Source organism: Rhinoderma darwinii, chromosome 2 (genome assembly GCF_050947455.1).
Source record: "Rhinoderma darwinii isolate aRhiDar2 chromosome 2, aRhiDar2.hap1, whole genome shotgun sequence".
Taxonomy (NCBI): Eukaryota; Metazoa; Chordata; class Amphibia; order Anura; family Rhinodermatidae; genus Rhinoderma; species Rhinoderma darwinii.
In genome coordinates, this window is record NC_134688.1 from 130,094,984 (window position 1) to 130,107,334 (window position 12,351).

Sequence of the window (12,351 nt, forward strand, 5' to 3'; positions counted from 1 at the left end):
GTTTGACTATATAAGTAACAGAAATAAATAAATACATTTTAGATGTCCCATAATGCATCAGTAACCTTACCTACCATGGGAGGAGCTGAGGTAAAGATAACATAGAACCAACACATTTCCTGTTGTGGGAGACCGTATGTATGAGGATAACAGCCTGGCCATGTGTTGCTACAATGTAAATGTATGCACTGTAACAACTAACACAGGGAGCAAAAAGCTTTTTCAGTTTCAAAACATTTGCAAACTGTATATCGGTTCCACCTTTACTGTAAAATAGGTTCTTCCTCTACTGTATATTTTGTCTGGAATGGACCCATAGAGGCCTTCTTCTATGTGCACTGGCATGTAACTGTCCATGCTCTGCACTATCTAATCTATCTATCTATCTATCTATCTATCTATCTATCTATCTATCTATCTATCTATCTATCTATCTATCTATCTATCTATCTATCTATCTATCTATCTATCTATCTATCTATCTATCTATCTATCTATCTATCTATCCACAATATGGCCAAAAGTATGTGAACACTGGACCATCACACTTATATGAGCTTAATAGACATCCCATTCAAAACCATGGGCATTAATATAGAATTAATCCCCCTTTTGTGGCTTTAATAGTCTCCACTCTTCTGGGAAGGCTTTCCACAAGATTCCACAAGATTTCAATTTTTTCACATTTTGTTATGTTGACGCCTTGTTCCCCAAGTTTTCCCCATCATTCTGCACTTAATACCTCATAGTGACAAAGTGAAAACAGAATGTTAGTAATCTTTGCTAATTTATAGAAAAGGAAAAACTAAAATATTGCATTGACATAAGTATTCAGACACTTTACTTAGTACTTAGTTGCAGAACCTTTGGCAGTGATAACCGCCTCCAGTCTTCTTGGGCATGATGCCACAAGGTTTCCACACCTGGATTTGGGGATTTTCAGTGGACAGCCATTTTCAGGGCTCCACAGAGATGTTCTATTGGGTTCAAGTCAGGGCTCTGGCAGGACCAGTCAAGGACATGCACGGAGTTGTTCCTAAGCCACTCCTGAGTTGTTTTGGCTGTGTGCTTAGGGTCATTGTCTTGTTAGAGGGTGAACCTTTGGCCCAGTCTGAGGTCCACAGCACTCTGGATCAGGTTTTCATTAAGAATATCTCTGTATTTTGCTCCTTTCATCTTTCCCTCAACCCTAACCAGTCTCCCTGTCCCAGCCGCTGAAAAACACCCTCACAGCATGATGCTGCCATTACCATGCTTCACTGTTGGAATGGTATTAGGCATGTGATGAGCAGTGCCTGGTTTCCTCCAGACATGATGCTTAGAATTGAGACCAAAAAGTTCAATACTGGAATCTTGTTTCTCACAGTCTGAGAGTCCTTTAGGTGCTTTTTTTTGCAAACTTCAGGAGGCATTTCATGTGTCTTTTACTGAGGAGAGGCTAAGTTCTAGCCACTCTGCCATAAAACCCAGATTGGTGGAGTGCTGCAGTGATTGCTGTTCTTCATTGGACCAATTTTGGTTCCCTAAATGCAGTGGTAGGTATCAACCATTGCATTTAGGGAACACCCAACCAGACTTGGTCTTTTGAAGATGCTCGGATCCAGTTGTCTAGCCATTAAAATGTGGCTTTTATTAAAGTTGCTCTTATCCTAAGGGTTCAGTCCCACGCAGCAGCGTCCGGATGTGGTCGAAGCCCAGTTCACTTGCAGGGGCCAATGGCCACATGATTTTGCCAGGTATTACTTGCAAAATATTGCAGCCAATGGTCACCACATGGAGGTGTGGTTTTGACCACATGTAGCTGCCGCTACGTGGAACTGTACCTTAAAGAGGCTCTGTCACCAGATTTTGCAACCCCTATCTGCTATTGCAGCAGATAGGCGCTGCAATGTAGATTACAGTAAAGTTTTTATTTTTAAAAAACGAGCATTTTTGGCCAAGTTATGACAATTTTTGTATTTATGCAAATGAGGCTTGCAAAAGTACAACTGGGCGTGTTTAAAAGTAAAAGTACAACTGGGCGTGTATTATGTGTGTACATCAGGGCGTTTTTACTTCTTTTACTAGCTGGGCGTTCTGACGAGAAGTATCATCCACTTCTCTTCACAACGCCCAGCTTCTGGCAGTGCAGACACAGCCGTGTTCTCGAGAGATCACGCTGTGACGTCACTCACAGGTCCTGCATCGTGTCAGACGAGCGAGGACACATCGGCACCAGAGGCTACAGATGATTCTGCAGCAGCATCGGCGTTTGCAGGTAAGTCGATGTAGCTACTTACCTGCAAACGCCGATGCTGCTGCAGAATCAACTGTAGCCTCTGGTGCCGATGTGTCCTCGCTCGTCTGACACGATGCAGGACCTGTGAGTGACGACACAGCGTGATCTCTCGAGAACACGGCTGTGTCTGCACAGCCAGAAGCTGGGCGTTCTGAAGAGAAACAAAAATAGTGTGTAGAAAAGGCAGATCCAGCACTCAAATATAAAAAATTCGATTTTTATTGGGTCATTTAAAAAAAATTTGGGATAAAACAATAATCCCGGGACCACGCTTACGCGTTTCAGACCACTGGGGTCCTTAATCATATACGAATTTTTTATATTTGAGTGCTGGATCTGCCTTTTCTACACACTATTTTTGTTTCTACAACCTGCTGTCGACACAGGATTAAGTTCAGGAGGATTTACGAGCACCCACAGCTTTCTGGATTTTTTATGTCTACATTGCTTTACAAAAACGCATTGGAAAAACGCAATTTAAAATGAAGGATATGAGGTGAGCAAAACTTTTGGTAAACTTTTTTCACTTTACGTTCTGAAGAGAAGTGGATGATACTTCTCGTCAGAATGCCCAGCTAGTAAAAGAAGTAAAAACGCCCCGATGTACGCACATAATACACGCCCAGTTGTACTTTTACTTTTCAACACGCCCAGTTGTACTTTTGCAAGCCTCATTTGCATAAATACAAAAATGGTCATAACTTGGCCAAAATATTGCAGCGCCTATCTGCTGCAATAGCAGATAGGGGTTGCAAAATCTGGTGACAGAGCCTCTTTAACCCCTTCGTGCACCAGGACATGCTATTACGGCCGAGTGCGGGGGGTAATGTTTGGAGCGCGCTCACACTCCATATGCGGGTGTTGGCTGTATTTTACAGCTGACACCCGGGTCTAACAGCCGGGAGCAGCGATCGCGCTGTTTCTGGCTGTTTAACCCCTCAAATGCTGCGGTCAATTGCGATCACAGAATCTGATGCTTGAAAAGAGGGGAGAGGCCCCCTCCGACAGCTCAATGCCCCCCAGCAGTGAGATCGGGGGGGGGGGGGGGTGGGGTGACGACGGTTGTTGTGGCAGCCCAGGGGCCTAATGAAGGCCCCCAGGACTGCCTTCACTCTGCCTCTGTTAAGCCTTGCCTGTGGCAGGGCTTAACAGAATCCTGTAAAAATGATGATATACTAAAAAAAAACTTTTCCTCATTTTCCCCCTAAAGTAATGTAAAAAAAGTGAACAAAATTGGTGTCGCTACATCCGTAAGAGTCTGAACTATTACAATATAGCGTTATTAAATCCGCATGGTGAACGCCGTAAAAAAAAAAAAATGGAAAGCGCCAAAATCGCTGTTTTTTGGTCAACAAAGCTCTAAAAAAATTTTAATAAAAAGTGATCAAAACGTTCTACATACAAAAATTTGTACCAATAAAAACTAAAGCTTATTCTGAAAAAAATAAGACCTCACACCACTCAATCAGTGAAAAAATTAAAAAGTTATGGCTCTCAGAATGTGGTGACATAAAACATTTATTTTTTTAACAAAAAGTTTATGATCAAAAAAAGTAGTAAAATATATAAAAAAAACTTTATAAATTTGGTATCGCCGTAATCATATTGAGCCACAGAATAAAGATAAGTTGTCATTTTTACTGCACGGCGAAAGCCAAAAAACTATTGAGGAATTGCAGTTTTTTACAACTTCAGCCTGCTAAGAATTTTCTTTTCAGTTTCCCAGTACATTATATTTAACTATAAATGGAACCAAAAGAAACTACAACTCCTCCCGCAAAAAATAAGACCTCCCTATTGACGGCAAAATAAAAAAGTTATGGCTCTTGGAATGCAGGGAGTGAAAAACGAAAATGAAAAATCTAAAAACTACTTAGTCCCGAAAGGGTTAAGGTTTGTCCATACTATCCTTCTTCCAACACATTAACTTCAAGAAATGACTGTCCACTTGCTGCCTTAGATTTAGTTTTCACATTGCATTTTAATCACATTTTTCAGCATTTTTATTGGATCTTTGTTGCAACTTTTATGTGCTTCTGAATTGCTTTGAGAAACACACTTTAAAAACCACGATTTAGCGATGCGGTTTTTGGCCCATTCGCTATTACAAGCAAAGCATATTGAAACCATATTCTTCACCTGTACCGAAATTGCAGTAAATCACTGTTATCACTGTCCTTGGCGACAGAGCAATTATTGTAGACGATACTTGTACAATCAGCCTAATGCCTCATGCACACGACCGTTGTGCCACTCGGCCCGTTTTCGACAGCATCTAAGTGGCACCCGATAGTCTTCACGGACCCATTCACTTTAGCGGGTGAATCGGGTCCGTGAAAAATGGTCCGAGTCTCCGATCCGGGGAAAGATAGAACATGTCCTATCCTATCTTTCCTCGGATCACTGACGGGACTCGGACGGCACATTTGGTCGTGTGCATGAGGCGTAACACATAGAAGAAATAGACAACTAGGCCATCAGTTTTATTGTGCTGTATAAAACTTATAGTTCCTATTAGACTATACACCAGTAGTATAACTATTTCTCCTTATTCCCGAAGTCTAACAAGCAAATTGTGCCACCTAAAGAGACTCGGCCTTGTGGGACAGAACAAAGAATTTGCAAGTTATCAGCTTAGTAATTACAAAACATGATCAAATTAGAAGTTCAACCTCAGCACCTAGTAGTAACAATCATTAGTCAAGGCCTTATGAGCTTCAAACAGCCTCATGAGAGTAAAGAATGAAAGGTGCATAATAAAGACTTGCATGACTTGTAATTAGCAACTGGGGAAAATAAAAAAAATATTTCTAAGGAAGTAGACCCTTCTTTTCCACCTACTCAGGAGAATTCCACCAACCAAATATTTAATGTGAAAATGGTTATAAGTTTAAAAAGAAATAATTAAATATATATATATATATATATATATATATATATATATATATATATATATATACAGTATATAATATACTAGTATATTATATATATATATATATATATATATTATATAAACATTATATGTATGTGTATATACACATACATACATGTACACTGAATGGCCACCTTATTAGAGTCACCCATCTGGTAGTGCTTTCGACCTCCTTTTGCCTTCAAAACTGCAGAAATTCGCCGTAGCATAGATTCCACCAGGTGTTGAAATTGTTCTGCAGAAATATAGGCCCATGTGGACAGGATAGCTTCTCGCAGTTGCCACTAAAGTGTCTTTCTGCCATAGGGTAAATGACTGCCATAAAGGGATGATCTTGGCCTGTCACAATGCTTAGGTAAGCCCTACTGATTAAACGTCCATCCACAGGTATCAGAGGACCCAGAGTATGCCAAGAAAACATTCCTCACACTATTACTCCACCTCCACCAGCCTGAATGGTTGACACCTGACAGGAATGGTTCATAGATTTATGCTGATGACCCTCCCATCAGCATGGTGCAACAGAGATCTGGATTCATCTGACCAGGCGATGTTTTTCCATTGCTTAGAGATCCAATTTTTTAGCTCTTTTGCCCACTGGAGTCTTGCTTTTTTGTTTCTCTTAGACAGCAATGGAACTCGTACTGGTTGTCTGCTGCTATAGCCTATCCGTTCTAAGGAACGAGTTGTGCATTCGGAGTTGGAGTTGGAGCACCAGCGTTGTATATGGCTGTAATTTGTTTGACTGTGTATCGTCTGTTTCGTCAGAACAATTCTTGATTTCCTCCTCTGACTGCTTTTGTTGATGATTGTTCACATCTACAGGACACCCTTCTGCTGGATATGTTTTCTCCATCACACCAAACTGGATATACTCTACCGTGTTAACAGGTAATGCATATGGTATGGGGTTGCTGAGGGCCGCCATCAGGGCATTACAGCTGGTACTGCAGTCAGGGGTCTAGCCACAATGCTGGAAAAAAAGGGGCCTGTCCGCTTCTTAGTAACTGTAAACATTTCTATCAGGGCCCCAGCGTTAGTTACTTGTAGAAGGGAAGAGACCCTTCCGTTCCTTTCTCTGAAGTAACTTTAATGCTGAAACTCTGAGAGGACAGTAGGGGAAGCTGCTGCATTAGAAGCATGAAAGCAGCTCCGTGGGGAGAGAGCCCGACCGCCAGACACAGCCGACAGGACCCTGCAAGACTGAGGAGTGCTACATCCTTCTTCACATCCCCCGTGACCCCACTTGAAAATAAAGTTGCTGTTTTTTAGTTTTCCTTGTGTTTTTTGCCGCAATTTTCATAATCGCAGCAATAATAACGCAGTTTTGTTGCGATATTAAAAATCGCGGCAAAACCGCCTTATTTGTGCTGCATTTACAAAAACTACATAAAAAAGATAATGGCACAAAACATGAAAAAAAACAGTGCTTTTAGGCTATATTCTCACAGTGCGTCAAATCACGTTTTTGCTGCGATTTTGCAAAAATCTTGGCAAAAAATGGGATTTGACTGCACTGTGCGAATAGACCCTAAAAGCCCTTTTACACCGGCCGATAATCGGCTGCTGCAGTGAGCTCCGTTCAACGAGACATCGTTGATCGGTGCTCGTTTGCCCCTGTCACATGGCGCTATGGATGGGGCCGAGCGGTCTTTACTCTGATCGCTCGTCACCATACGTTATTATCATGTCGGCAGCCCGTCTCCCTGTTTACACAATGAGATGTGCTGCCGACAACAATAATATTTTACTCTTTTTAAACGATTTGACCAGCAGATGATCGAGCGTTTGCTCGTTCATCTGCTGATCGCTGCACTTTTTACACAGGGCGATTATCGGCAGCGTGTGTTCTATGAACGCTTGTCTGCCCGATAATCGCCCTGTGTAAAACCCCCTTAAGGCCACTTCAGACTTGGTGGATTTATCTCCTATTTTCGGTGCTGATTGTGCACTGAAAATCCACTACAAATTACAATACAATTTATGTGAATGGGGTTTTCAAAACCCAATTCACATGTAGCAGAAAAAAATCTGCATGGGCTTTAGAGCATTCTGCTGATTGTTAAATCAGCAGCATGCCTATTATGTTGCAAAATTGCAGCGCATTTCACCCTTTACAATGCAAAGGGTTACTTTGCTGCAAATCCTTAGCAAAATCTGGAAGCGTAAATTCACACGTAGCATAAACAGTACGGATTTTCCGCAATGGATTTCATTGCAGAAAATCCGCAGTGTAAGTAGCAGCAGAGTGGATGAGATTTGAACAAATCTCATCCCCACGCTGCGTAAAAAATGCACTAGAAAACTGTTGATATATTTACCTGCGGTGCAGTTTTTTAATCCACAGCATGTCCATTTATGTTGCAGAATCGCTGCTTTCTGTTGTTGGTTTTCTCCATTGAATTCGATGGGAAGGTAAAACCCCCAACAAATAGCAGATGTGTGCTTCACCTTCTCTTAAGCCGCTCTCTACATTGGGTTATCGCCCTACGTTTATCTTGTAAGTCGGAAAAGCTCCCGACGTACGCAATAAATGTGTTCATAGGGCTCCATTATGTCCTTTTGGTCTCCGTCGGGTTGGTATACTTCTGTATACCTTTTTTATTTTTTTATTTGAAGGATGGAATAGCGTAGTAGACTCTACTATTCCAACCTGGGAGATCCCTCTAAAAAAACATATACCGCTCTTGACAACACTATATGGACAGTAATATCAGGAGCTTTCCAATACCGGAACAGTGACTTCAGGAGTTTCCCCAGGGCTATTCCCCAGGCGACGTATCCCATTGTATGCAATATGATTTGGCTGAATTCAGTAAAATCCAGGTTATTAAACGATCACTGACTGCTCCATGGTTTCGTTCACTGTAACTTGACGTCAGTAACAAAATCAGTTACTGCATATAGTGTACAAACGTGAGCGCCACACTTTCCGTTGCCCACCCCCGGTAATGTAGGGGGGCCCAATCTCTTTGGCCCTGGCTGAGAGGCACAGTAGCATCTTTCCTTCTTTCCCAATTTTCTCTAAAAACTGTAATGTATGCATCTATACACCAGTTTGCACCATGCACCTTGTAATCATATAAACAATCATATAAAAAAACCTGTGTGCCTTAAAGGAAGCAACAACATAGTGATAATAGAAACAGCACAGTGTAATATGCCATCAGAAAAGTAATTTTATTAAAAATCCTAATAATATTTAAGCAGGTGTCCAGTGGATATTGACAGTTATTTACAAGCATTGAAACAGAAAGAGAAGGAGAGAGAAGACTACACCGTGTTCCAAATTATTATGCACATTGGATTTAAGTGTCATAAACATTTAATTATTAGTTTTTCAATTAAACTCATGGATGGTATTGTGTCTTAGGGCTCTTTGGATCATTGTAATCAATCTCAAGTGTGCATAAAGCTATTATTCGGCCACCCCTAAACAATGCTCACAAGCAGAAACGGTTGCAGTGGGCTCACCCTGGATGGTCCAGATGGATGGAGCAGTGGATGGTTGGTGAATGGCCACCATGTCCCAACAAGGCTGCGACGTCAGCAAGGAGGCGGCGGAGTCATGTTTTGGGCTGGAACCATGGGGAGAGAGCTGGTAGGCCCCTTTAGGGTCCCTGATGGTGTGAAAATGACCTCTGCAAAGTACGTAGAGTTTATGACTAACCACTTAACCAGTTTTCTGTGGTACAAAAAGAAGAACCGTGCCTTCCGTAACAAAATTATCTTCATGCATGACAATGCACCATCTCATGCTGCAAAGAATACCTCTGTGTCATTGGCTGCTATGGGCATAAAAGGAGAGAAACTCATGGTCTGGCCCCCAAGTTCCCCTGACCTCAACCCTATTGAGAACCTTTAGAGCATCCTCAAGCAAAATATATATGAGGGTGGGAGGCAGTTCACATCAAAACAGAAGCTCTGGGAGCCTATTCTGATATCCTGCAAAGATATTCAAGCAGAAACTGTCCAAATATTCACAAATTCAATGGATGCAAGAGTTGTGAAGGTGATATCAAAGAAGGGGTCCTATGTTAACATGTAACTTGGCCTGTTAAAGGCATGGTGTTGCCCTAAAAACATGTATTTTTTTTAAAAATTAAACATTCAGTGTGTAGGTGATTAAACATTGTTCCAATTTTTTTTATTTTTTTTGAGAGTCAGGAAATATTATAAATTGTATTCAATTGGATTCAATTTTATAGTATTTACCATTTCTGGTCACTAGATGGAGCCATTCACAAAATTGCAGCATTGCATGTGGTAAAGCAACCACATAGCTTTTCTGCTGCAAATTTTGTGAAAAGTGACTCGCTCTAGTGAGCTCACAGAATCCCCCCTCCCTTATCCTGGCAAGTGCCAGGAGAGGGAGGGCTTTCAATGTCTTCAAACCTCCTTACATTGTGTGCCGCCATTTTCAAAGCGACTACACAGTGGAAGGAGGTTGTAGTGCGAACATACCTGCGAGGAGACGCTCTGAGGAGGACCAGGACCATCGAGGCGGACCAGGACCATCGAGGCGGACCAGGACCATCGAGGCGGACCAGGACCATCGAGGCGGACCAGGAACATCGAGGCGGACCAGGAACATCGAGGCGGACCAGGACCATCGAGGCGGACCAGGACCAGCGAGGGGACACTTCGAGGACGAGGCGGCCAAGGAAGGACCAGTGTGTCGGACGTGGAAGGACGAGCGAGGCGACGTAGGAGGAGCAGCGAGTCGGACGAGGAGGACAAGGAAGGACGAGGTGTACCAGGGAATCGGACGTGGAAGGACGAGCGAGGCGACGGTGGAGGACGAGCGAGGCGACGGACGGAGGAGGACGAGCGAGGCGACGTAGGAGGACGAGCGAGGCGACTTGTGAGGACCACCGTGGGGGAACAGCGAGGCGGTAAGTAACGCAGAAATAGGCATTATGTGTGGCATCATATAAGGGAGGCCTATGTCGGCATATACACGAGGCCTGTGTCATCATACGGGAGGCCGGTGCCATCATATCAGGGATGCCTGTGGCATCATACGGGAGGCCTGTGCCATCAAATCAGGGAGGTCTGTGGCATCATATAGGGGAGGCCTGTGGCATCATATAGGGGAGGCCTGTGGCATCATATAGGGGAGGCCTGTGGCATCATATAGTGGAGGCCTGTGCCATCATACGGGAGGCCTGTGGCATCATATAGGGGAGGCCTGTGGCATCATAGAGGGAGAGCCTGTGCCATCATACGGGAGGCCTGTGGCATCATATCATGGAGCCATATCAGGGAGGCCTGTGGCATCATATAGGGGAGGTCTGTGGCATCATACCAGCGGAGGCCTGTGGCATCATATCAAGGGAGGCCTCTGCTAGTATTTACAGTGTGGCATCATTTACAGTGTGGCATCATTTACAGTGTGGCATCATTTACAGTGTGGTAGCATTTACATTGTGGCAGCATTTATAGTGTGGCAGCATTTTTAGTGTGGCAGCATGTACGGTGTGGCTGCATGTACGGTGTAGCATCATAGCAGCGGAGGCCTGTGTGATCATACCAGCGGAGGCCTGTGGCATCATTTACAGTGTGGGAGCATTGACAGTGTGGCAGCATTTACAGTGTGGCAGCATTTACAGTGTGGCAGCATTTACAGTGTGGCAGCATTTACAGTGTGGCAGCATTTACAGTGTGGCAGCATTTACAGTGTGGCAGCACTTATAGTGTGGCAGCATGTACGGTGTGTCTGCATGTACGGTGTGGCATCATACCTGCGGAGCCCTGTGTCATCATACCAGCGGAGACCTGTGGCATCATTTACAGTGTGGCAGCATTTACAGTGTGGCAGCATGTACGGTGTGGCTGCATGTACGGTGTAGCATCATAGCAGCGGAGGCCTGTGTCATCATACCAGCGGAGGCCTGTGGCATCATTTACAGTGTGGGAGCATTGACAGTGTGGCAGCATTTACAGTGTGGCAGCATGTACGGTGTGGCTGCATGTACGGTGTAGCATCATAGCAGCGGAGGCCTGTGTCATCATACCAGCGGAGGCCTGTGGCATCATTTACAGTGTGGGAGCATTTACAGTGTGGCAGCATTTACAGTGTGGCAGCATTTACAGTGTGGCAGCATTTACGTTGTGGCAGCATTTACAGTGTGGCAGCATTTACAGTGTGGCAGCATTTACAGTGTGGCAGCATTTACATTGTGGCAGCATTTACATTGTGGCAGCATTTACAGTGTGGCAGCATTTACAGTGTGGCAGCACTTATAGTGTGGCAGCATGTACGGTGTGTCTGCATGTACGGTGTGGCATCATACCTGCGGAGCCCTGTGTCATCATACCAGCGGAGACCTGTGGCATCATTTACAGTGTGGCAGCATTTACAGTGTGGCAGCATGTACGGTGTGGCTGCATGTAAGGTGTAGCATCATAGCTGCGGAGGCCTGTGTCATCATACCGGCGGAGGCCTGTGGCATCATTTACAGTGTGGGAGCATTTACAGTGTGGCAGCATTTACAGTGTGGCAGCATTTACAGTGTGGCAGCATTTACAGTGTGGCAGCATTTACTGTGTGGCAGCATTTACAGTGTGGCAGCATTTACATTGTGGCAGCATTTACATTGTGGCAGCATTTACAGTGTGGCAGCATTTACAGTGTGGCAGCACTTATAGTGTGGCAGCATGTACGGTGTGTCTGCATGTACGGTGTGGCATCATACCTGCGGAGCCCTGTGTCATCATACCAGCGGAGACCTGTGGCATCATTTACAGTGTGGGAGCATTGACAGTGTGGCAGCATTTTTTTTTGTGTGGCAGCATGTACGGTGTGGCTGCATGTACGGTGTGGCATCATACCAGCGGAGCCCTGTGTCATCATACCAGCGTAGGGCTGTGGCTGCATTGACAGAGTGGCTGCATTGACAGAGTGGCAGCATTGACAGAGTGGCAGCATTGACAGAGTGGCAGCATTGACAGAGTGGCAGCATTGACAGAGTGGCAGCATTGACAGAGTGGCAGCATTGACAGAGTGGCAGCATTGACAGAGTGGCAGCATTTGCAGAGTGTGTGACTTTTTGATCATTAGTTTAACAGGAGGAGAGGGAGCGCGCCAGTGAAAACACAACCGTGAGGAGTGTATTCGAGGAGCACAGATACTTTGAAC